At 44.1% G+C, this 26305-nt stretch overlaps 1 protein-coding gene and 1 non-coding gene across 2 annotated transcripts in view; one reads left to right on the forward strand and one right to left on the reverse strand.

Moving 5' to 3' along the window:
- Nucleotides 1-26305, reverse strand: part of LOC105494777 (microtubule actin crosslinking factor 1) — a 390378-nt gene that overhangs the window by 356083 nt on the left and 7990 nt on the right. The gene's annotated exons all lie outside the window — the stretch shown is intronic.
- LOC112429093 (U6 spliceosomal RNA) lies at nt 13160-13262 on the forward strand. Its single transcript, XR_003021220.1, has one exon. It is a non-coding gene; the product is annotated as a U6 spliceosomal RNA (small nuclear RNA).

The following is a 26305-nucleotide window of genomic DNA, read 5'->3' on the forward strand; positions in this document are numbered from 1 at the left end:
GCACAGCTCCTCAAACTTCCTACTTTTTACTGATGGACACGGGGAAAAGAGCCAAAAAGTAATGCTTGCACAACACCCAGTGAAACCACAGGGACCTTTACCAACAGCTACAGGTGACCCCAATATTTAAAGTCTGCATCCACCCAATCTGAGGTTGTGATTGGGTGTAGGTACAAACCAGAGGCTAAGACTTTTCTTGTTTGCCAACAACAATTATCATAATAATAGCTTTACATTTCCGCAGTGCAGGGCTAGGAGGGACTCAATGCTCCCTTTCTCCACTCCCAATCTAATTCTGAGCCCCTTCCTTTACTGAGGGATATCCCTCCATTTGAGGGGAATGGGCAGGTACCTTTAGTCCCTGCTACAAAGGTGGTAGTGCCTTGTCCAAGGTAGTCAGATGGAACACTTCTAAAGGTTCTCCATGTAAAGGAACTGCAAAATAACTGTTACTCTAAAAATTGTTAAGCAAGTTGGGTGCAGTGTCTCATGCCTGTAATTCCAGCTACCCAGGAGGCTGAGGCAGGAGGATCACCTGAAGGCAGCAGTTCGAGACCAGCCTAGGCAACACTGCAAGACCCCATCTCTAAAAAATAAATAAGTAAACAAAAATTTTAAATCCTTAGGAAACAAAAATTCCCTATATCATATCCACAAAAATTCCTTTATCCATCTCCACTTTCTAATAATGTCTCCCAATTCAATATGCTAAGCATGCATCTGTCTACAGTAAATGCATTTAAAGTTTCCCTCCACTATTCAATGCAACGTACATTTATAGACACTTTAAGCTGGACACTATCCTAAATAAAGATAAGTGAGATGTTCTCGCAGCTCTCAAGGTGCTCACAGTCTTATGGAGGGAAAAAAAAAAAGGCAAATAACTTGTTATTCAGAGGGATCTGACATCGAAAAGGAAAAACAGGTGCTGGACAAGGTGTCTCACACCTATAATCCAACACTTTGGGAGGCTAAGGTGGGAGGATAGCTTGAGGCCAGGAGTTCAAGACCAGCCTTGGCAATATAGTGAGACCCCGTGTCTACAAAAAATAAAAAACAATAAAACTCAGCTGGGCATGATGGCATGTGCCTGTATTCCTAGCCTACTCAGGAGGTGGAGGCAGGAGGATCACTTGAGCCCAGGAGTTCAAGGTTACAAGGAGTTATGATCATGTCACTGCACCCCAGCCTGGGTGAAAGAGCAAGACTCTGTCTCTTAAAAAAAAAAAAAAGAAAAAAAAAGGCCAGGCACAGTGGCTCATGCCTGTAATCCCAGCACTTTGGGAGGCTGAGGTGGGTGGATCACCTGAGGTCAGGAGTTAGAGACCGGCCTGGCCAACATGGTGAAACCCTGTTTCTACTGAAAATGCAAAAAAATAGCCGGGTGTAGTGGCGCACGCCTGTAACACCTGTAATCCCAGCTCCTCGGGAGGCTGAGGCAGGAGAATCACTTGAACCTGGAAGGTGGAGGTCGCAGTGAGCCAAGATCGCACCATTGCACTCCAGTTTGGGCAACAAGAGCAAAACTCTGTCTCAAAAAAAAAAAAAAAAAAAAAAACAACTCGCTCGTCCCCGGCTTCCGAGCACAGCATGGCGGTCAAGGTGCAGACAACTAAGCAAGGGGATCCTCATGAGTTAAGAAACATATTTCTACAGTATGCCAGTACTGAGGTTGATGGAGAACATTACATGACTCCAGAAGACTTTGTTCAGCGCTATCTTGGACTGTATAATGATCCAAATAGTAACCCAAAGATCGTGCAGCTCTTGGCAGGAGTAGCTGATCAAACCAAGGATGGGTTGATCTCCTATCAAGAGTTCTTAGCATTTGAATCTGTTTTATGTGCTCCAGATTCCATGTTCATAGTGGCTTTCCAGTTGTTTGACAAGAGTGGAAATGGAGAGGTGACATTTGGGGCCAGGTGCAGTGGCTCACGCCTGTAATCCCAGCACTTTGGGAGGCCAAGGTGGGCGGATCACAAGGTCAGGAGTTTCAGACCAGCCTGGCCAACATGGTGAAACCCCGTCTCTACCAAAAATACAAAAATTAGCCAGGCGTGGTGGTGGGCGCCTGTAATCCCAGCTACTTGGGAGGCTGAGGCAGGAAAGTAGCTTGAAACCGGAAGCCAGAGGTTGCAGTGAGCTGAGATTGCGCCACTGCACTCCAGCCTGGGTGAAAGAGTGCAACTCTGTCTCCAAAACAAAAACAAAAACAAACAAACAAAAAACCCACAACAAACTGTTGTCTATTTACTAATAAAATGAGTATGAAACATGTTAAAAAAAAAAAAAAAAAAGTAAAGAAAAGAAAAGGGGAGAAAAAAAAAGTTAGCTTAGAATTCTTCACTTCTTAGCCACAGCATCTAGGTTACGTTGATTTACCCAGCAATAGAAACCCTTTTCTCAAGGAACCTCTGAAAATATTTTCACTTCCTTCATTCCCAACTTAAACACATCCAAATGATGCTGCTCAGAATTTCAAGGATATAAATTAGTATGACATGTAAGAGCAGGAACAACTCCACAATAGAAGAGAACTCTTGAGTCAGCTCTTGTAGGAAGTTCTGCAAAACCGCACCCAGGAAACTTGATCTGAACAATGAGATTAGTGTACCAACTTTTCCCTACTGTCAGTACTTCCCAGAGCCAGAGAATGGGACATGTGGGAGGATTTATCTGAAAACAGAGAAAGGAGTAGAAACGAAAACCCACATCATTTCCATAGGCCAAAACTCCCCACCAAGGCAGTCTCAGTACCATCTCAATGTTTAATGTGACTACAAAATGTCATGTAGTATTGCTATTGCCTCCAAGCTAGTTACAGCTAAATCATCCCACAAAAAATAGGGAGGCATCTAGCCTAACGTTTTTAAAGCTAAAGCCCAATCATTAGAAATATATTAGGGTGTTGGCTATATTTATACTCTGTTCAAAGGACCATTAATCTTCATCTTCTGATAATGAGAAGAATTCCCCATGAATGGGGGGAAAAATCAACTCTGAAAGGGATCTTTTCTCCTTCAGGGGCGGGTACCGACATTTCAACACAAAACTTTCTGAGTCCACATTACTCAGAGGAAAAAAAAAAATACGGAGTGGGGTCTTTCTTTTTTTTTTTTTTTTTTTTTTTGAGACGGAGTCTCGCTCTGTCGCCCAGGCTGGAGTGCAGTGGCCTGATCTCAGCTCACTGCAAGCTCCGCCTCCCGGGTTCACGCCATTCTCCTGCCTCAGCCTCCCGAGTAGCTGGGACTACAGGCGCCCGCCACCTCGCCCGGCTAGTTTTTTGTAGTTTTAGTAGAGACGGGGTTTCACTGTGTTCACCAGGATGGTCTCGATCTCCTGACCTCGTGATCCACCCGTCTCGGCCTCCCAAAGTGCTGGGATTACAGGCTTGAGCCACCGCACCCGGCCGGTAAAAATATGGAACGCTTCACGAATTTGCGCAAAAAGAATATTGTATTAGGAGACCTCAAGACCCCTAAATCAAGCAATCAAAACATTCTGCCCCCGTAAGCCACAGCCACAGAAGAGTTAAAACCATCAAACTCCATTTCCTTTCCTCTCCATTTCGAATCACTTGGGGGAGGGGAGGAGGAGTGGAATAGAAAGATAGGTTGCAGTCAAAGTCTGGACAGCTAAAGGCAGGGTGGTCCACTGCATATCTGAGCCTCAGAGATGGGAATGATAACTAACCAATAATGTGTGTGTGATCAGAGGGTGTCAGTGAAGGAGAAAAATAAGATGGGGCAAAAGGAGGTAGTAGGGATAGAAACAAGAAGTTTTATACCACTTCAACAGCAACCTCTACTGGCAAATGCAAGGAGGTCCTGGCCACCCTTTAGGTCTAGGGCTGGTAAGACAAATGAGAGAAAGGACTATCCCCATCCCTTGTCCTCCTCTGACTGTCCTGCATTTTTCTCCTGGGTTTCCTAAATCTAACCTAAGCCTTTTCTCCAGATTCACTCTAATGAGAAAGTAAGTAGATGGGTGGTACAGTTTTATAGCAAAGAAAATAAATGGCAATTAATAACTGGTTTGCACCAGAGAAGCCAGTTTGCCTGATTAGCCTACTGGTTCCAAGAAGCTTCTCTGCAATATGCCGGCCTTTTATATTTATGTTTTTAATAAAGCCATATCCCCACCTCTCACAAGGTAGCATCCTCCCATCCATCCCCTTTTCAGCCACCCTCCTACACTTAAAATCTCTTTTTCCCAATGTGACGTCCTGAATCCCACCCACTAAAGGAGAAAACATAACCTGTTGCACAAGTATTTCATTTACAGGCAGTTCTCTCAGGCACACACCCCATCTTGACAGGCAGCCAAGATGATGTCAGCCAGGTAAGTGTTCCCTTAGGCTTCCGGCTCTGAGCACCTGATCTAAACTTTAGAAGGGTGTGAAGTACTAACAAAATCCAATCACATCAACATTTATTGACTACTTGCTAAATGTAGGACATTGTGTTAGGCAAAACTGGGACTAGAAAGAAGAATAAATGACCATGAGCCCAAGCAGCACAATCTAACTGGGCAAATGTGTGAGAAGTTAAATAACAAATAACAAAATACAAGTGATGATACACAGCATTTCATGGTCAACTGGCAAATGAGTGGTAGAAATTAATGCTCTGAGTTATGAGGCAGAATGAGTTATCATCTGTGAGTATGGCTTGCAAAGGATTAATGGAAAAGGGAGGACTTGAACTGAGCTCCAAAGATAAGTAAAATTTTACCAGGAGGTGAGGGAAGACTTTACAGAAAAGGGTGCAATAGCAGAAATCTTTTTTTTTTTTTTTTTTTTTTAGACAGAGTCTCACCCTGTCACCCACGCTGGAGAGAGCAGTGGCGCAATCTCGGCTCATTGCAAGCTGCACCTCCCGGGTTCATGCCATTCTCCTGCCTCAGCTTCCCAAATAACTGGGACTACAGGCACCTGCCACCATGCCCGGCTAATTTTTTATATTTTTAGTACAGACAGGGTTTCACCATGTTGGTCAGGACAGTCTCGATCTCCTGACCTCATGATCCACCCGCCTCAGCCTCCCAAAGTGGTGGGATTACAGGCGTGAGCCACCATGCCTGGCCTATGGCAGAACTCTTAAGTATCAAAGGGAGACTCAAAAGTAAGCCAGCCCAGTGCAGTGGTGCAGTCCTGTAGTCTCAGCTACTCAGGGGGCACTGCTTAAGACCAGGAGTTTGAGGCTGCAGTGTGCTGTGATGGTGTCTGTGAACAGCCACTGCACACTAGCCTGGGCAATGTAGCAAGACCCCGTCTCTAAAAAAAAAATTTTTTTTTAAACTGTAAGCCAGATGTATGTTAATAAAAATAAATAAGTGGTAAGGCTCATGAGTCAAGAAGAGACACAACCAAGATAAAGGAATAAACGATGTAAAGGTGCAGTTCCAAAGCAAGCGTGGAAAGAAAAAAACCTGGAAGGATACAAACCAAAGCTTCAACAGTAGTTACCTTGACCAGTGGGCCTAGGTGGAGAAAATAAAGACTAGAAAAGAGAATTTTTACTTTTTTCTTTGTAATTTCTGCTTAAATGTATTACAGTGAACATGTTTAATTTTGTAATAACACAAAAGAGAGTTACATAAACATAGCAGGCCTATGTTTTTTCCTCTTAACCGCTAGGACTTTTTTTTTTTTTAAAGTAACTTACAACGTCTCATATCTGACTAGGGCCCCATGGCAAGACTGCAACCAGTATGTAGGAAATGTCAACTGACTTCACATTCTCTTTCCCACTCAAAACAATAAGAGCTCAAGGGAACACAAATAAAGGTCACTTCCCTGACCCCTCAGTTGGCACCATTCCAGAACTAGGAGTTTTTAGAGAAAAGGAGACTCAGGTCTCAGGCCAGACAGTTCTATTCAAGGAAGTGAAGGAAAGGTATATACTGAGTTAAGAGCTGGAGTTCTGAAGTCCAGCAGAGCTACATATAAATGACTGCTCTACCATTCACTACTAGGTGAGAGAACTTGAGCAAGTTATTTCACTGGCTGAGTCCCACTTTTCTCCTCTGCAAAATGAGATAATCTCCTTCACAGGGTTATCATGAGAATTAAGTGGGTTAATGTACATAAAGTGCTTAACACAGTCCATTCCGGGCACATAGTAAAAAATTAATGAAAGCTGCTATTATATTATTATTACATCATTCAGCCCAGAAAAGGCAGGCATCTCCCACCAAAGCTACACACCAGGCCCACCTCAGCTCTTTCCTAAATGCTACCAAAAATCAAAGCAGAATTAGCAGGACAAGAAGAGCTTTTGTTTTCTTTTTGAGACGGAGTCTTGCTGTGTCGTCCAGGCTGGCGTGCAGTGGCGCAATCTAAGCTCACTGCAATCACTGCCTCCTGGGCTCAAGCAATTCTCCTGCCTCAGCCTCCTAAGTAGCTGGGATTACAGGCATGTGCCACCACGCCCAGCTAATCTGTTATTTTTAGTAGAGTCGGGGTTTCACCATGTTGATCTCAAATTCCCTACCTCAGGTGATCCACCTGCCTCAGCCTCCCAAAGTGCTGAGATTACAGGCTTGAGCCAAGGCACCCAGCCAATAGGGCAAGGAGAGTTTTAACTGTATACTAAGAGAATCTTAGTAATAAATCTTAAAAGACCAAAGAAAGTTAATTTCATATTATGTTCACTCCTCTGTCCAGGTTACAAACTGACTACGCCATTTGTTTTTATTTTTTTGTTTTTGTTTTGTTTTGTTTTGGAGACAGAGTCTTGCTCTGCTGCCCAGGCTGGAGTGCAGTGGCACAGTCTCAGCCCACTGCAACCTCTGCCTCCCAGGCTCAAGTGATTCTCCTGCCTCAGCCTCCCAAGTAGCTGAGATTACAGGCACCCGCCACCATGCCCAGCTAATTTCTTGGTATTTTTAGTAGAGACAAGGTTTCACCATGTTGGCCAGGCTGGTCTCGAACTCCTAACCTCAGGTGATCTACCTGCTTCAGCCTCCCAAAGTGCTGGGATTACAGGTGTGAGCCACCATGCTCGGCCCTAAACCATTTGCTATAGGATGAACTGTATCCCCCAGAGAGATGTTCCAACCCCCAGGGACTGTGAATGTGCCTTTATCTGGAAATAGGGTCTTTACAAATGATCAAGTTAAGATGAGGTCATTTGAAAAGGCTCCAACCCAATATGACTAGTGTTCTTATAAAAAGGGGACATTTGAACACAGACAGACACATACAGAAGTGAAGGCGGTGAGACAACATCATTTACAAGCCAAGGAACATCTGAGGCAACCAGAAACTAGAAGAGAGATGTACGGAACAGGTTCTCCCTCACAGCCTTCAGAAAGAACCAGCTCTGGTGACAACTTGTTTTCAGACTTCTCGCCTCCAGAACTGTAAGACAATAAATATCTGTTGTTTAAGCCACCCAGTTTGTAGTACTTTGCTGTTGCTGTTATTATAATAATAATAATTATTATTATTATTAGACAGGTCTCACTATGTTGACCAGGCTGGTCAAAAAAATGGCATTTATCCTATTAATTATATGTTTTTGCTGTTGTTTGTTTTGTTTTGTTTGTTTGAGACAGTCTTACTCTGTCGCCCAGGATGGAGTGCAGTGGCACAATCTCAGCTCACTGCAACCTCTGCCTCCCGGGTTAAAGCAATTCTCCTGCCTCAGCCTTCCAAGTAGCTGGGATTACAGGCACATGCCACCACACTCAGCTAATTTTTGTATTTTTAGTAGAGACGGGGTTTCACTAATGTTGGCCAGGCTGGTCTTGAACTTCTGACCTCAGGTGATCTGCCCACCTAGGCCTCCCAAAGTGCTGGGATTACCAGCCTAAATTATATATTGTGAAAAGAAATTTTAATCTAAAATCAAAAGATGGATTATTTTAAAACAGACAGGATCTGGCTATATGCACACTTCCTTCCCTACTAATTCTCATTTCCCAAAGGTGAGAATACCATTACAGAAATGGACATAAGGACCAAGCGAGGGTCTAAATCCTTTTGAATCTGGTATATCTGCTTCCCTAAGCACCTCCTGAATGAATGGAAGGAAGAAAAGAGAACTCACAGATATTGAGTATCCACTGTGTGTTTCACATATGCTAGGTGCTAATACATACTATCTTATTCAAACCTCACAATATCCCTACAAGGTATGAACTATTCTCCGCACTACTAGTCAGGACATCAATGTTGAGAAAGGTTAAGTAGGTTGCCCAAGGTCATACAGCCAGGAAGTGGCTGTGCCAAGACACAAACTCCCCGTTCTCTTTTTTTTTTTGAGACTGAGTTTTGCTCTTGTTGCCCAGGCTGGAGTGCAGTGGCACGATCTCGGCTCACCGTAACCTCCGTCTCCCAGGTTTAAGCAATTCTCCTGCCTCAGCCTCCCTAGTAGCTGGGATTACAGGCATGTGCCACCACGTCTGGCTAATTTTGTATTTTTAGTAGAGACAGGGTTTCTCCATGTCGGTCAGGCTGGTCTTGAACTCCCGACCTCAGGTGATCCACCCGCCTCGGCCTCCCCAAGTGCTGGGATTACAGGCATGAGCCACTGCACCTGGCAAAAACCCCTGGTTCTTAATGACACCAACCTGCTTGAACAAGTACTTTTGAACCAATTCCCTAGATATAATTTTCTTCCACCCTTTGCTTGAAATCACTATATGCCGAATGAATCACTGAAGAGACTTTACAAATCTCATCTAATCCCTCTGTTTTTGTGTGTTTTTTCTTTTTTCATTTTTTTGTCTTTTTTTTGTTTAATTGCTTTCCTTTGAGTTTGATAATCCCTCCATTTTTATAATAAGGAAATAGGCCCAAAGACGACAAGTGACTTGACCAAGGTCACAAATAAATCAGTGGCAGAATCAAGTATCCAATCAAAGTTTCCTGATTTCCATTACACCACACAAATTGGAGAGCAATAGCAATACATGAAAATAGAGCACAGATGCTGGAATCAGACTGTCTCAATTCAAATCCTAATTCTGCCACTGACTGGCTATGTGATCTCAGGCAAGTCATTTAACCTGTTTGTCCTGTTTCATCTGAAAATTGAGACAATAATATTTATTTCACATGGTTGCTCTAAGGACTGAATGAAATAATATATGCATAAAGTACATTAAAATTATGCCTGGCACATTAATAAGTACAAGATGTGTTAATGCTGCTGCTATAACTACCACTAAATAATGCTAGGCAAAACACCAAAGAGTATAAACACACAATACTGCTTTATGAAACTGCAGACAAATGTACTCATTGAGAGATATTGAAAGAGAAAAAAAGGAAGAGGAGAAAGTCTCTTTATTCCTGTAAATTTGCCTAATTTAATTATTAGTAATAACACTTACTGAGTATGCTAGGCTGTGCTAGACTCAGTGCTTAATATGATACAGACATTACTAAATTTCATTAAATCTAAGATAGTGTCTGTTGCAAAATGCACCATGTCATTTACTCTCCCCAACAACTCTATGAAATAGAGAGTTCCCCTATTATACATATGAGAAACTGTCACAGAGAGTTCAAATAATTTATCTAAAGTCACACAGGTAGTAAATGGCCAAACCACGTTTCAATCCCAGGTCCGTCCAACTCCAAAGCCTCTTGCACTAACCACCTAATCACAAACTTGGTGCTTCTCAAACTTTAACAGGCACAGAATCAAATTAAAGAACCACCTGGGGGCCAGGCATGGTGGCTCATGCCTGTAATCCTAGCACTTTGGGAGGCCAAGGTGGGCGGATCACTTGAGCTCAGGAGCTTGAGACCAGCCTGGGCAACATGGCAAAGCCCCATCTCTACAAAAAAAAAAAAAAAATACCAGAATTGGTTGGGTGCGGTAGCTCACTCCTGTAATCCCAGCACTTTGGGAGGCCAAAGCAGGCGGATCATGAGGTGAGGAGTTCGAGACCAGCCTGGCCAACAAGGTGAAACCCCATCTCTACTAAAAATACAAAAAAACTTAGCCAGGCATGGTAGCATGTGCCTGTAATCCCAGCTACTCAGGAGGCTGGGGCAGGAGAATTGCTTGAACCTGGGAGGCAGAGGTTGCAGTGAGCCAAGATCTCGCCACTGCACTTCAGCCTGGATGACAGAGCAAGACTCTGTCTCAGACAAAAAAAAAAGAAAAAAAAAAAAAAAGGACAAGAATTAGTCAGGCATGGTAGCACAAGCCATAGTTCCAGCTATCTGGGAGACTGAGGTGGGAGGATCACCTGAGCCCGGGAAGATTGAGGCTGCAGTGAGCAGTCATCACACCAATGCACTCCAACCTGGGCGACAGAGTAAGACTCTGCCTTAAGAGAAAAAAACGTCACCTGGGAATCTTGATAAAATTAAAATTGATTCAGGCCAGGCACAGTGGCTCACGCCTGTAATCCCAACACTTTGGGATGCTGAGGCGGGTGGATCATCTGAGGTCAGGAGTTCCAGACCAGTCTGGTCAACATGGTAAAACCCCATCTCTACTAAAAATACAAAAATTAGCAGGGTGTGGTGGCATGCACCTGTGGTCACAGCTACTCAGGAGGCTGAGGCACTAGAATCGCTTGAACCTGGGAGGCAGAAGTTGCAATGAGCCAAGATCACACCACTGCACTCCAACGTGGGTGAAAGAGCGAGACTCTGTCTCAAAAAAAAGAAAAAAAATATATATATATATATACATATATATATATTTTTTTTTTTTTCTAACAAGCTATCAAATGCTGGTCCTTGGACCACCACTGACTGCCAAGTTATTCTATTCTGCTTCTGATTACTACAACTCCTCCTCCTCCTGGATCACCACCTCCATCCTTTATCTCAGTGATCAGCTAATGAAAAAGATCTACTCCCAAATGACTGAGGAACCTCCTAATTAGTCCTTTGTTTTTCTGTCACTTTCACTATTCCCTCCTCTCCCGTTCCGGACCCCACCCTCCTTTCTAAGGTAGGCTACACAAAGCTACCTAAGAGGAAGCTAACAGGGCGTTCAAAATGAATGTCTGTGGTATAAGGAAAACTAAGGAAACTATGTTAACCTTGGATGATTTGCAGTAACAAGGTCCAACTCAAAATCCACATCAACATTGTGGCTCTGGCGAGAATGCTTCTGGAATAAACTGGAAACTATGGGTTATTTACTCCCATCATTTCTCCAAAGATAATGGGTGAGACCTCTCCCCACCCCCACTCTCAGCTTAGGTCTCTGAGCAACACAGGTAATTATGATCTGCCCACTTACTACTGAAACCATGAATTTCAACTGGGTTTAGTCCTCACCTGTCCTCACCTGGTCTACCTGCCCTATATTTTAGACATAGTTTTTGTTTGTGCTCTTCATGCTTAAGAGTACTACTGGCCAGGCGTGGTGGCTCACGCCTGTAATCCCAATACTTTGGGAGGCTGAGGCGGGTGGATCACAAGGTCAGGAGTTCAAGACCAGCCTGGCCAAGATGGTGAAACCCTATCTCTACTAAAAATACAAAAAATTAGCCAACTTTGGTGGTGGGCACCTGTAATCACAGCTACTCGGGAGGCTGAGGTAGAGAACTGCTTGAACCCAGGAGGCAGAGGTTAGAGTGAGCCAATATCGCCCCACTGCACCCAGCCTGGGTGACAGAGCAAGACTCCATCACAAAAAAAAAAAAAAAAAGAATATTACCAAACACAAAAGTGGCTGCACTGTACAAGTATGTTACATAATCACCTTTCTATAGTTGTTCTGGATCCCTGGTTAAAAAGAAAGTCTGAAATGTGAATTATATACGATACAACTGAGTGGGAGTATGTGAAACACAGGATTTTTTTTTACTCAACAGCCCTACAGACACAACCCCACTGCTCCATGGGGTTATCTTAAGGTAAACAATTTTTGTAACTCTACTTGAGTAGTTCAAATCAGACCATTTTCAAGAGTAGTCTGATCTGGGAATCTTAAAGCAACCCAGACCACAAATCCAAAATTTTCCTGTGCCTTAAGGTAAAAGAAGGCCAAATGGAGTTAATCAGGCCTGGGTTCGAAACCCAGTTCAGTCACTTACTAGCTGTGTGACCCTCCGGGAAGTGATATAGGTTCCTTAAGCCTCAGTTCCCTCATCCGTTAAAATCTAGTAAGGTTACGGGACTATCATAGGAAGTCATTTATGACGATTAAATAAGACTGGCCTGGCACGGTGGCTCAAGCCTATAATGCTAGCACTTTCGGAGGCCGAGGTGGGCAGACCGCCTAAGGTCAGGAGTTCGAGACTAGCCTGGTCAAAATGGCGAAACCCTGTCTCTACTAAAAATATAAGAAGTTAGCCGGGAGTGGTGGCACGTGCCTGTAGTCCCAGCTACTCAGCAGGCTGAGGCACAAGAATCGCTTGAACCCGGGAGGCGGAAGTTGCAGCGAGCTGAGATCGCGCCACCGCACTCCAGACCAGGCGACAAAGCAAGACTCTGTGTCAAAAATAAATAAATTAATTAATTAAATAAAACAAAATACCTGGCATATAGGAAGGGCTCAATATATATTAGCTTCTTCCCTTTTGCTTCTCCACCCCTCTTCATAGAGATAATACAGTTAAGTACATAATACACATTAGTACCAAACCACATTAAGGAACTGTGGTTAAGCATCATTTTATTTAATTTTTTTTTAAAATCCATTTACCTGGTAAGGAGATATGGCTTTAGCTTGAGGAAGTTATTGTTCCTTTCCATGCCTCTTTTCCTTATGGGGAACAAGAGTGAACTAACTTAACATTTCCAATTCATTCATTCAATATTTATTGGAGCAGATACTTTACACCAGACACTCTTCTAGGTGCTAGGGAAATGAGTTAATACACAAATAAAAACCTCTACTCTTAAGAAGTTTGCATTCTAGGCCGGGCGCGGTGGCTCAAGCCTGTAATCCCAGCACTTTGGGAGGCCGAGACGGGCGGATCACGAGGTCAGGAGATCGAGACCATCCTGGCTAACATGGTGAAACCCCGTCTCTACTAAAAAATACAAAAAACTAGCCGGGTGAGGCGGCGGGCGCCTGAAGTCCCAGCTACTCGGGAGGCTGAGGCAGGAGAATGGCCTGAACCCGGGAGGCGGAGCTTGCAGTGAGCTGAGATCCGGCCACTGCACTCCAGCCTGGGCAACAGAGCAAGACTCCGTCTCAAAAAAAAAAAAAAAAAAGAAGTTTGCATTCTAGTGCTCACTTCAGCAGCACATATACTAAAATTGGAACAACAGAGAGATTAGGGAGGGCCCCTGCACAAGGATGACACAAATTCGTGAAGTGCTCTACATTTTAAAAAAATAGTTAGAATAAGACCTAATATTTGATAGCACAAAAGGGTGACTATAGTCAATAATAACTTACTTGTACATTTTAAAATAACTTAGAGTGTAATCAGATTGTTTGCAACACAAAGATAAATACTTGAGGGGATAGATACACCATTCTCCATGATGTGCTTATTTCACATTGCATGCCTGTATCAAAACATCTCATGTACCTCATAAATACATGCACCTATTACGTACCCAAAAACATTTTTTTAAAAAATCTTTTTTAAAGAAGATTGCATTGTTGACCGGGTGCGGTGGCTCACACTTGTAATCCCAGCACTATGGGAGGCCAAGGTGGGTGGATCATGAGGTCAGGAGTTCAAGACCAGCCTGGCCAACATGGTGAAACCCCATGTCTACTAAAATACACAAATTAGCCGAGTGTGGTGGTGCACACCTGTAATCCCAGCTACTCGGGAAGCTGAGGCAGGAGAATCTCTTGAACCCAGGAGGCGGAGGTTGCAGTGAGCCAAGATCACACCTTTGCACTCCAGCCTGGCCAATACAGTGAGACTCAGTCTCAAAAAAAAAGTTTGCATTGTAGTAGGAAGACTCAGACAACAACCAAAATAAATAAAATATGTTACATAATAACAAGGAGTTCCAGGAGTCAGGTGAAGTAGAATTATAACATCCCAAGGGGAAAGTGAATTTGAGAAACAGAGGTTAAAGGCTTATGCACTTTTAAAATTCTATGAAATGGAAATTAGAAAATGGTATAAAGAGGCTTTATTGGCCAGGGGCGGTGGCTCACGCCTGTAATCCCACCACTTTGGGAGGCCAAGACAGGTGGATCACCTGAGATCAGGAGTTCGAGACCAGCCTGACCAACACGGAGAAACCCCGTCTCTACTAAAAATACAAAATTAGCCAGGCATGGTGCCACATGCCTGTAAACCCAGTTACTCAGGAGGCTGAGGCAGTAGAATCGCTTGAAACTGGGAGGCAGAGGTTGCGGTGAGCCGAGATTGTGCCATTGCACTCCAGCCTGGGCAACAAGAGAGAAACTCCCGTCTCTAAAAAAAAAAAAAAAAAAAAAAAAGAGGCTTTATTATATTCTGCACATTACAATTCTCCATTTGATAGCAACACTTTAGTCTTAAGCTCTGAAAAGGACAGATTATATATTTAGTTTACACAAAGCATTCAGTATTTAGAATTTCTCCACTGGATGGATGGGAAAAGCATTCAGTAAAATCAGGAACATAGGAGAAGGGCAGACCCAGGAGCAGGGACGGGGACAACAATGTCCCTTTTGGACATATCAAGTATGCAACATCTGTGGAACAACCACGTGGAAAAAAACATTGTGAAAGGTGCTGGAAGTTGCTGAAAACACTAAGAAATAAAACAACCAGCATCATTTGCAAAGTGGCTCAATTCATGAAGTGCATCATATGCATCTCATCTGACATAATCTAGAGCTTCAAAGAGATCACAATACAGCCGGGAAGTTCAGACAAATACACATGAAAAGTAACAGCAACAACAACAACAAAAACTAAGAAATGTGGGCCGGGCGCGGTGGCTCCAGCCTGTAATCCCAGCACTTTGGGAGACGGGCGGATCATGAGGTCAGGAGATCGAGACCATCCTGGCTAATACGGTGAAACCCCGTCTCTACTAAAAAATACAAAAAACTAGCCGGGCGAAGTGGCGGGTGCCTGTAGTCCCAGCTACTTGGGAGGCTGAGGCAGGAGAATGGCGTGAACCCGAGAGGAGGAGCTTGCAGTGAGCTGAGATCCGGCCACTGCACTCCAGCCTGGGTGACAGAGCAAGACTCCGTCTCAAAAAAAAAAAAACTAAGAAATGTTATAAGGGCGTTTTGGCTTAAGGAATTACAAGAATTACAATTATAACACTTGTTTGTTTTTTAGGTTGTTTTTTTTTTTTTTTTTTTTTTTTTTGAGACAGAGTTTCACTCTTGTTGCCCAGGCTGGAGTGCAATGGCACAATCTCGGCTCACCACAACCTCCGCCTCCCCAGTTCAAGTGATTCTCCTGCCTCAGCCTCTTGAGTAGCTGGGATTACGCGCATGCGCCACCACGCCCAGCTAATTTTGTATTTTTAGTACAGACGGGGTTTCTCCATGTTGGTCACGATGGTCTCGAACTCCTGATCTCAGGTGATCTGCCAGCCTTGGCCTCCCAAAGTTCTGGGATTAGAGGCGTGAGCCACCGTGGCCTATAACACTTGTTATATTTAAAGACCATAATGAAATCACCACTTAGTTTTCCAATTTCTAGAACTTTTATTTATTTAACTTTCCATATCATCACAAGCCTGTTTACTGGAGATATTATACATCTTTATAAGTCAGAAAATAATCAAGAAAAAGAGGAGGAAGAGGAGGAGGAGACAAAAGGATGCTGGAGTTTCAGTTCTGCTATCAGACAACATATATAGGCAAGGCAAAGCAAAGCAACTAATGACAGCAACAAATACTATTTTCTGCATTTATTAGCCCCCTTAATACTGCCCCCAAACCTATTTCCTCTTACCAGAGCACCTGTGCTCCAGCTACACAAGATATTTTGTCTTACGCCTTCACAACCACATATTCATGCCAAGGCCTAGACCATTCCCTCCACTGCCTCACTGCTTTCCAAGTACTTCCCACAGGATAATGAGAGAGAGGAGGCCTGAGAGATGGGCACGTAATGCTCCATCTATCTTTCTCTCCCACAGGGAAAGTAAAGAAAATTTCCAGCCCTTTGGCAGTTCCTCATTCTTCCTAATAAAGGCAGTATTAAATGAATACTGTTACTACACTTATTAACAATAAGAACAAGAACGAAAACAAGGATCCAGTCCTCTGACAGGTATGAGGACCTCAAAGTACTCCACCTACTCTGGTCCCTGTTTTCCATTTGGGAAACTAACCAACAAAGGCTAGGACAAGTGCTACACTCTGCCCTTCTAGAGGTGACTCAGGCCAGGTCAGTTAGCTTCTTTCCAACCCTGCACTGACCCATGCTCAGGCTGCAGCTCGCCTTGGCTGCTGCTCTGTCTGTGGTGCTTGTGAGCACACGAGTGTTTGTAGTAGGTGTGGAATAAATTTCCTCAAGTTACAAAGATAACTGTACCAGAAGAGCCAAGCCTTCCAGGCACTCTCCCTGCTGGAAACTGGAGCCTCCCACTTCAGTGACAGGTCACCACTAGAGAGCAACGGTCCTGTTAGGATCCTTTCCCATATGTATAGATAATATGGCCAAAAGGTCCTGCATGACTAGAAAGGATATCAGAGAGAAATTACCTGGTACCAAAGGGCCACAGGTGGCAGCTCTCTGCCATCTTAGTTGGAGCTGAAGAGGGTCTTGTCTCTGTTAATCCTCTTCTTCACTGACTACATGTCTTTTTAGCATATCTTCTACTGTGAAAATGATAGCTAAATGAGGAGTAATCATCCATTATTTGTTCAACCACTTACACATTCTTTATCGTCTTTTGTCATTTGTAATGTGTATTATATACTGTAAATCCCTAGAGGACAGAGGGTTTATGAACTCTCAGTGTTATATACTATATACTACATTCAAAGAGGCTCTTAACAGAGACATTTTTGCTGATGGTGATAACAATAGTACAGGAAGTCTGTATACACAAAGAGGCATGCCCTAAAGTCAACCATTCATGGCAATAGATGAAGCCACAAGCAAGGGACACCCAAGTACACACACACACACACACACACACACACACCCCTCTTGCAGGTTGAGAGACAAATTGTACTGGACAAGCCAAACCAGGGAGTGAAAACAAGATCAAAGATTCTCCAAATTAGTGGAGACATACCTTCCACTCCCCAGTGTGATTCATGGCAAGTTTATCTGATAAGAGTCCAACTTCACAAAATAAGGAGCACAAAACAAGCCACACTGTGGGGAACATGGCAATAAACAACTAAAGATGTGGAATGTGCCAATGGGAAATAACTACATCAATTCTGAGCTGGCCCTAACACATTAGGAAATATCCTCTACAGTGGAAAAAAAACCAAGCAAGTAGAGGACAAAGGGTAACTAATACTCTTTTTAGATATAAAGGTCAGATAAACTCTGAAGGACACTATCACATCTGAAAGGTGGTGGTTATATTGAACCTGTTAAGGTAATGCAGGTAGGGCTCTGAGTCATGAGAACAAATCTATCTCCTTCATTGCCTGCCTGCCAAAACAAACAAGAAGGAGGCTGCATTTTCCACAGTAGTCCCTCTGTCCAGTCTTGTAAAAACCCAGGTCTTCACAAGCCTAGTGCAAATAGAACTGGGTATACTAACTATGTAACCTTCATGGAAAGCAAAGCTCAAAAATGTTTCTAAGCTCAGCTACCTTGGGGAGAGTAGTAAAGCTAACCTGTTAAGATTAATGAAGAAGCTAAGCCTGGAGTTCACTCTCAAACCAACGAATCCTCCACTATCCATGTCAGATAATGAGATGGGGATTAAAGACCACAAGTGAGGAAAGCCTCTCTCTATGTCAGAAGTCAAGATGTCCTGTCCAAAAGTCAAATTATCTCAACAAAAATATAAGAATTAATTTCTGCGTAGCACTTTGCTAAATGACAAGCAGGAATGCAAGTTCCATATATGCTCCTTCCCAGAGGAGTAGACAATGTTACTGGGGGGCCAAAATACAAGCCAGCCAGAGAACAATACATACAAATAATCGATAATGAAACTGATGCTACATTTTTAGACAAACTACAAGGTCCCCCGGGCCTTTTTTTTTTTTTTTTTTTTTTTTGAGAGAGTCTCACTCTGTTGCCCAGGCTGGAGTGCAGTGGCATGATCTTGGCTCACTGCAAGCTCCACCTCCCAGGTTCACGCCATTCTCCTGCCTCAGCCTCCCAGGTAGCTGGGTCTACAGGCACCTGCCACCACGCCCGGCTAATTTTTTGTATTTTTAGTAGAGATGGGGTTTCACTGTGTTAGCCAGGATGGTCTCGATCTCCTGACCTCGTGATCCGCCAGTCTCAGCCTCCCAAAGTGCTGGGATTACAGGCGTGAGCCACTGTGCCCGGCCCAAGGACCCCTTATTCTTCTGTCAAAACTATGCTGGGAAATTCTGATCCTGGATCAATCTACCTGTCTGCCTTGGAATCTATTACAATCAGGTTGGTGAGTGCTTCTAGGGCTAGAGGGAAACACACACACACACACACACACACACACACACACACTCACACACACCCTTCTCTCCTTCCTCCTGACTCTCAGCAAATAACTTCACCTCCTACTTCATAGAGAGAATATGAGCATCAGGAGAAATCCCCTCAAGTTCCTACACCTCTAACCAACCAACTTAATCACCTGCATTCTTACTTTTTACCCTCTGACCTTTCTGAAAGACACACTTTTGACTCTAGATCCCATGCTCCATCAATTTTTATCTCCCTTTTTTGAATTTTATTATATCTTCCTTCTCTACTGGCTCTTTCAAAACAGCACTTAAAATAAACATGCTCAAGTCTCTCCTACGTTACAATATATAAACAAAACTCTCCCCACCCTTCACCTGTCTTCTTTCTCTTCCTTCAAAGTCCAAGTTCCAAAGGTCACTGACTCCTCTTCTTCACTTTCCATTCACTTCCCACAACTCCGCTGAAAACGTTCCAGTAACAGTAACCTTTATATCAACATCTATAGTCTTTGTCTTATTTGACCTTTGCATAATCTACACTGTATGTCACACACTCCTTGAAACTCACTTCTCTCCTGTTCCTCTTACCTTTCTGACCACTCTTTTTCTGTGGACAATTTCCTTCAGGAGATCCTCTTACTCTGCTTCTGACACCATTCTCCTGTTGGAGTTCCCCAGAGTTTTTGTCTCGATATACATACACTCCTAAAGCCAGCTCCTTCTCCCCTCCTATGGCTGTGGTTTGATAAGCTAATGACTCTCTCACCCTCTCACCTATCACTCTCCTAAGTTCCATGTTCATTACAACCAACTACCTCCTGGACATCTCTACCTAGCATCCCTCAGAAGCCTCGACCACAATGTAACCTAAATTAAACTCAGTATCTTCTCCTGGATCAACACTGCCACTACTTCATTGAAAATAACCTTCCTCCTCTTATATTCTCTATTTTAGTTCACGACACGACCCACCCACGCAAATACCCAAGCCAGAAACCTGCAAGTCATCCTAGGTTCTTCCCTCTCCCCCTCATACACCACATTCAATTAGTCATCAAAACACATGGATGCTACCCCTTCACATTTCTTGATTTGCCTGCTTTGTTACATTACTACTTTCACAACCTTAGTTTCACTCCCTGCCTAAATTCCTGTGACAGCCTCCTAACTTGTCCGCCACTAGTCTTTCCTCCCCGCCCCTACCTTCCTTGGCACTGCTGCCAGAGGAAGAGTACTCCTAAAATGTAAATCTAAGCACAGTCTTCCTTGCCTACTTTTTTTTTGAGACGGAGTCTCGCTCTGTTGCCCTGGCTGGAGTGCAGTGGCACATCTCAGCTCACTGCAAGCTCCACCTCCCGGGTTCACGCCATTCTCCTGCCTCAGCCTCCCGAGTAGCTGGGACTACAGGCGCCTGCCACCACGCCCGGCTAATTTTTTTTTGTATTTTTAGTAGAGATGGGGTTTCACCATGTTAGCCAGGATGGTCTTGATCTCCTTTTTTTTTTTTTTTTTTTTTTTTTGAGACAGAGTCTCACTCTGTCGCCCAGGCTGGAGTGCAGTGGCCGCATCTCAGCTCACTGCAAGCTCCGCCTCCCGGGTCTACGCCATTCTCCTGCCTCAGCCTCCCGAGTAGCTGGGACTACAGGCGCCCGCCACCTCACCCGGCTAGTTTTTTGTATTTTTTTAGTAGAGACGGGGTTTCACCGTATTAGCCAGGCTGGTCTCGATCTCCTGACCTTGTGATCCGCCCGTCTTGGCCTCCCAAAGTGCTGGGATTACAGGCTTGAGCCACCGCGCCCGGCCAGTCTTGATCTCCTGACCTCGTGATCCACCCGCCTCGTCCTCCCAAAGTGCTGAGATTACAGGTGTGATACACCAGGCCCGGCCCCTTGCCTACTTTTATTTAATGGCTCCCAAAAGCCTTTAGGATAAAGTCCAAGCTCTATACAATATGACATACAAAGCCAGTCAACATTTTTGTCCTGCCCACTCTCCCTACCTCATCTCATCTCTCCTTCCCTCACATCCTACGCTCCAACCTTACCAATGCCCAATATTACCCCTCTCAAACTTGCTCATCCCCTTACTTCTGTTCATGCTGCCCAGAATGCTCTTTCCCCAAACGTTTTGCTCGGGGTCCCACATCCTTTAGGTAACAATTCAGGTTTCACTTACTCTTGGATGCCTTCCTGGACACTTTCCCACTCTGGCTATACTGGGTACTCCTCTTCACTACCACAGCACCAGTATTTCTCTAAATGATAGCACTCCCTACAATAGACAGTAACTGTCAGTTTGCCAATATGTTTCCTCCATTAAACAGTAAGATCATAGAGATACAAGGACAATATCTTTGTCGTCTCAGCATGTCGCCTACTCTCTGGTTCATAGTAGACATTCAATAAATATTTATTAACTAAATGAATAAATGGGCCAGGCACGGTGGCTCACGCCTGTAATCCCAGCACTTTGGGAGGCCAAGGCAGATGGATCATGAGGTCAGGAGATCAAGACCATCCTGGCGAACACGGTGAAACCCTGTCTCTACTAAAAACACAAAAAAAAATTAGTCGGGCATGGTGGCGGGTGCCTGTAGTCCCAGCTACTCAGGAGGCTGAGGCAGGAGAATGGCATGAACCCGGGGGTCGGAGCTTGCAGTGAGTGGAGATCGCGCCATTGCACTCCAGCCTGGGTGACAGAGCAAGACTCCATCTCAAAAAAAAAAAAAAATTAAATGAACAAATGGATCCTCCAAACAAGCCTGCTGACACCCTGGGAGATTAGCAAATCAAGATATAACTGGCCTCCACACGGTGGCTCACACCTGTAATCCCAGCACTTTGGAAGGCCGAGGCAAGCAGATTGTGTGAGCTCAGGAGTTCAAGGCCAGCCTAGGCAACATGGCAAAACCCCATCTCCACAAAAACTAGCCAGGTGTGGTGGTATGTGCCTATAGTCCCAGCTACTTGGGGGGTCAGGTTGGGAGAATCACTTGAGCCTGGGAGATTGAAGCTGCAGTGAGCTATGATCATGCCACTGCACTCCAGCTTGGGTGACAAAGTGAGACCCTGTCTCAAAAAAAAGATAGATAGATAGACAGACAGACAGACAGACAGATAGATAGATATCTCTGAAGATTGCAGAGGGGATTTTTTTTCAATACAGGGATCTCACTATGTTGCCCAGGTTGGCCTAAAACTTCTAGGCTCAAGCAATCCTCCTGTCTCAGTCTCCCGAGTAGCTGAGATTACAGGCCTGAGCTACTGTACTCAGCTCTCAGAGGGGATTTAAGGGTATTTCTTATGCAATTCTTGCCAGGTATTTCTTCCTGGAAACATACAATGAAAGCTGTCCAGAGAATGGGTAGAATAGGTGGACTGGGGGATTCAGCATTGCTAATTTAAATGAGAAGTAAAGGCTAAGAAATACAACCTTGAGTTACAGTTCAAATGCACAGCCCTATCTAAGAAGTTCAGAAAGAGTAAAAGTTTTTTTTGTTTTTTTTTTTGAGACAGAGTCTCGCTCTGTTGCCCTGGCTGGAGTGCAGTGGCCCAATCTCAGCTCACTGCAAGCTCCACCTCCTGGGTTCCAGCAATTCTCCTGCCTCAGCCTCCCAAGTAGCTGGGACTACAGGCATGCACCACCACACCCGGCTAATTTTTGGCCCAATAGGGTTTCACCATATTGGTCAGGCTGGTCTCAAACTCCTGACCTTGTGATCCACCCGCCTCGACCTCCCAAAGTGCTAGGATTACAGGCATGAGTGTGCCAGGCCACAGTAAAATCTTTAAAAGATTTTTATTAAAGAAGTAAGATGTAATCCCAGCATTTTGGGAGGCCGACGCGGGCAGATCACTTGAGGCCAGGAGTTCGAGACCAGTGAACACGGCGAAACCCTGTCTCTACTAAAAATACAAAAATTACAGGCATGGTGGTGCAAGCCCGTGGTCCCAGCTACTCGGATGGCTGAGGCACAAGAATTACTTGAACCTGGGAGACAGAGGAGGCTGCATTAAGCCAAGATCGCACCACTGCACTCCAGCCCAGACAGCAGAGCAAGACTTTGTCACAAAAAAAAGAAGAGAACTTTGTTCTAGAAAAGTCCTGGGATGAGGGGTAATTATTTTTCAAGGCAAATCTTCTAGAAAAGAATTAGCGCCGGGCGCGGTGGCTCACGCCTGTAATCCCAGCACTTTGGGAGGCCGAGACGGGCGGATCACAAGGTCAGGAGATCGAGACCACGGTGAAACCCCGTCTCTACTAAAAATACAAAAAATTAGCCGGGCGCGGTGGCGGGCGCCTGTAGTCCCAGCTACTGGGGAGGCTGAGGCAGGAGAATGGCGGAAACCCAGGAGGCGGAGCTTGCAGTGAGCCGAGATCGCGCCACTGCACTCCAGCCTGGGCGACAGAGCGAGACTCCGTCTCAAAAAAAAAAAAAAAAAAAAAAAAAAAGAATTGGCAATGTTAGTATCTAAACTTAATTCCCTGTACCTGCCCAAAATGTTCTCAAATATGACCCTCTCTTCTTTAACAGTCATCCCTAGAGCTGGCCGTAGTCCCAGTTTCTAAGAAGGTTGAAGCAGGAGGATCGCTTGAGTCCAGGAGTTTGAGGCTACAGTGAGCTATCATCACCCCACTATACTCCAGCCTGGGCAACAGAGCAAGACCCTATCTCAAAAAAATTTAAAAATCCCAAAAAAGTAATCCCTTAATCTAACCTCATGACTCAATTACAATGCGGCTTCCCAGAGAGTAGATTTCTACTGTCATCCATAATTTACATAACCTCTTCAGTAATCCTGCCTGTCACATAAAATTCAAATTCTTCCTACTAGCATTCCTGATCTTCCCCTCCCTACCCCTAATCTCAATATCATTCTTTCAGTGTTTCTAAGTGTCTCACCCATCTCCCTAATACCACTTTCCCCATCATAGTATCTGCTTATAGGTACTAGTAGAATATAGTGCACACAGTGAGCTTATTCATGGTTGTTGACTGACTAAAAAGCACAGAAAAAAAAAATCACTTCCTATATGTCTTAATCCAACATGTTCCTGCAGGTTGAAAACTATTAACTCCAAAAGACACTTCAAGCAAGCCCTTTCTTTTCATCAACACAAAGGAATTGTGTTTATTGTTCTGAATAAAAATCACTACAGAAATTTGCCATGGTAAGAGGGGATCCAACGATACATCTGGCAATGCTCTTGCCTAAAAGAAAGATGCTGACTGACCAATTATTTAATGAGTCTTAGGTGACTACTCATCATCCCTGATAATTGGAACATTCCTGATGGTTGACACATGGTCATACAGAAGAAAGCAATTTTGAACAGAGAAAAATAAAAGCTTGTGCCCAATGAAAGCAGACTTACACTATAACACAATTTTAGGTAGCCACAGCAAGTGGAGGATATAAGATCCCAGGCAAGCAAAAAAGATCCCATCCTTGGCCAGGAACGGTGGCTCACGCTTATAATCCCAGCAGTTTGGGAGGCCAAGGTGGGTGGATCACCTGAGGTCAGGAGTTCGAGACCAGCCTGGCCAACTTGGCGAAACTCCACCTCTACCAAAAATACAAAAATTAGCCGGGCATGGTGGTACATGCCTGTAGTCCCAGCTACTTGGGAGGCTAAAGCAGAAGAATGGCTTGAACCCAGGAGGCGGAGGCTGTAGTGAGCTCAGATTGCGCCACTGTACTCCAGCCTTGGTGACACAGTAAGACTCCATCTAGAAAAAAAAAAAGTCCCATCCTTGCGCATTCCATTCTCTCCCAAGCATCTACCTGTTTGTCAGCTTGCCTCTCCATCCCCTGCCCCCACACATCCCCCACCCAAAAACCACAGAAAGCATATTATCTAAAGCTCTGTATACTTTCCTGTATTGTTTACAATTTTCCACATTAATATATGTTCATAATATGAAAAGAAATTATTTAAAAATATAAATCAAAGTCCATGTCTCTAAAAATAACATATGCACTGATATGCTCGCCCCTTCTCTCAAGAGAAATCCCCTACCAATTAACCCACATACATAAGAAGTATAAAAAGTCCCTACACTAAAAGAGCATAAAACTTCATTACGGAAACATAGCAGTCCCAGCTATTTGGGAGACTGAGACAGGAGGATCACGAGTCCAGGAGTTCGAGCCTACAGTGAGCTATGATCACGCCACTGCACTCCAGCCTGGATGACAGAGGAAAGATTAATTTTAGAGTAATCAGAGAAAGCCGCATGAAGAACGCAGGTTTCATGCTTGGCTTTAATAAAAAAGAGATAAGCTGGGCACAGTGGCTCACACTTGTAATCCCAGCACTTTGGGAGGGTGAGGCAGGAGGATCACTTGAACCCAGGAACTGGAGACCATCCTGGGCAATACAGGGAGATCTCAACTCTGAAAGAAAAAAAAAAAAAAAAAAATATATATATATATATATATATACACACACACACACACACATACACATACACACACACACACACATATTTAAAATTAGCCAGGCATGGTGGCACACACCTGTAGTCCCAGCTACTCAAGAGGCTGAGGTGAGAGGATCACTTGAGCCCAAGAAGTCGAGGCTATAGTGAGCCATAATCACACCATTGCACTCCAGCCTGGGCAACAGAGCAACCCTGTCTCAAAAAAAAAAAAAAAAAATAGATAAATAAGAAATAAGATTTGAATGCTGGGTGCGGTGGCTCACACCCGTAATCCTAGCACTTTGGGAGGCCAAGGCAGGCGGATCACAAGGTCAGGAATTCGAGACCAGTTTAACCAACGTGGCAAACCCCATCCCTATTAAAAAATACAAAAATTAGCCAAGCGTGGTGGCATGCACCTGTAATCCCAGCTACTCAGGAGGCTGAGGCAAGAGAATCACTTGAACCCAGGAGGTGGAGGTTGCAGTGAGCTGAGATCATGCCACTGCACTCTAGCCTGGGCAACACAGCTAGACTCTGTCTCAAAAAAACAAAACAAAACAAAAAAAAGATTTAATAATCAGGAAGGGAGAGGGCATTCCTGGAAAAGAGAATGTAAACAAAGGCACAGGACCCAAGGGGAAGGGTTGCTAAGCTCAGCCCAAATGGAGAAGAGAACTGTGTTAGGCAGTAACTGTTGGTATAGTTGGGTGTGCAGAGTAAGTCAAATTATGAAAAGCCCTGAAAGAGACAAAGAATAAGAGATTCATTCTAATTTACTTCAGGAACTGAGAAGCTCTGGAAGAAAAAAATATTTCATTAGAAATAACAAACTAGTTACTTTCAGAAGATACACACCTGAAATCCCAGTGTTTTGGGAGGCCAGGGCAAGAGGATGGCTTGAAGCCAGGAATTCGAGACTAGCCTAGAAAACATTGCTAGACCCCATCTCTATGAAATAAAATATAATAATTAGCTGGGCATGGTGGCATGCACCTTTAATCCTAGCTACTCGGGAAGCTGAGATAGGAGGATCACTTGAGCCCAGGAGTTCGAGGTTAGAGTGAGCTACAATGGTACCACTGCACTCCGGCATGGGTGACCCTGTCTCCAAAAAATTGGAATAAACATTCTTAGATACCACAAGCCATTTACCAGGCCAGAAAATTAGTAAATGCCACCAGTAGAAGCCAGACAAGAGAGGCTTCAATTCCAATTAAAACCATGAGAGTAAAAGCAGGAGCTCTCGCATTCCATACAACCTAGTCACAACATGGCTCAATATATAATTATCAGAAGCTGAAAGGGCCAACCTTACTTAGAAAAAGGAGTAGAAAGACTGGGTGTTTTCAAGAACATTGAGAAAACACAACAGACTCCTTACAATCTATAATTGTTTATTTGTGACTTTTGATCTTGGGATATTTCTGTTCTCAGATGT

The sequence above is a fragment of the Macaca nemestrina genome, chromosome 1, assembly GCF_043159975.1.
Source record: "Macaca nemestrina isolate mMacNem1 chromosome 1, mMacNem.hap1, whole genome shotgun sequence".
NCBI lineage: Eukaryota > Metazoa > Chordata > Mammalia > Primates > Cercopithecidae > Macaca > Macaca nemestrina.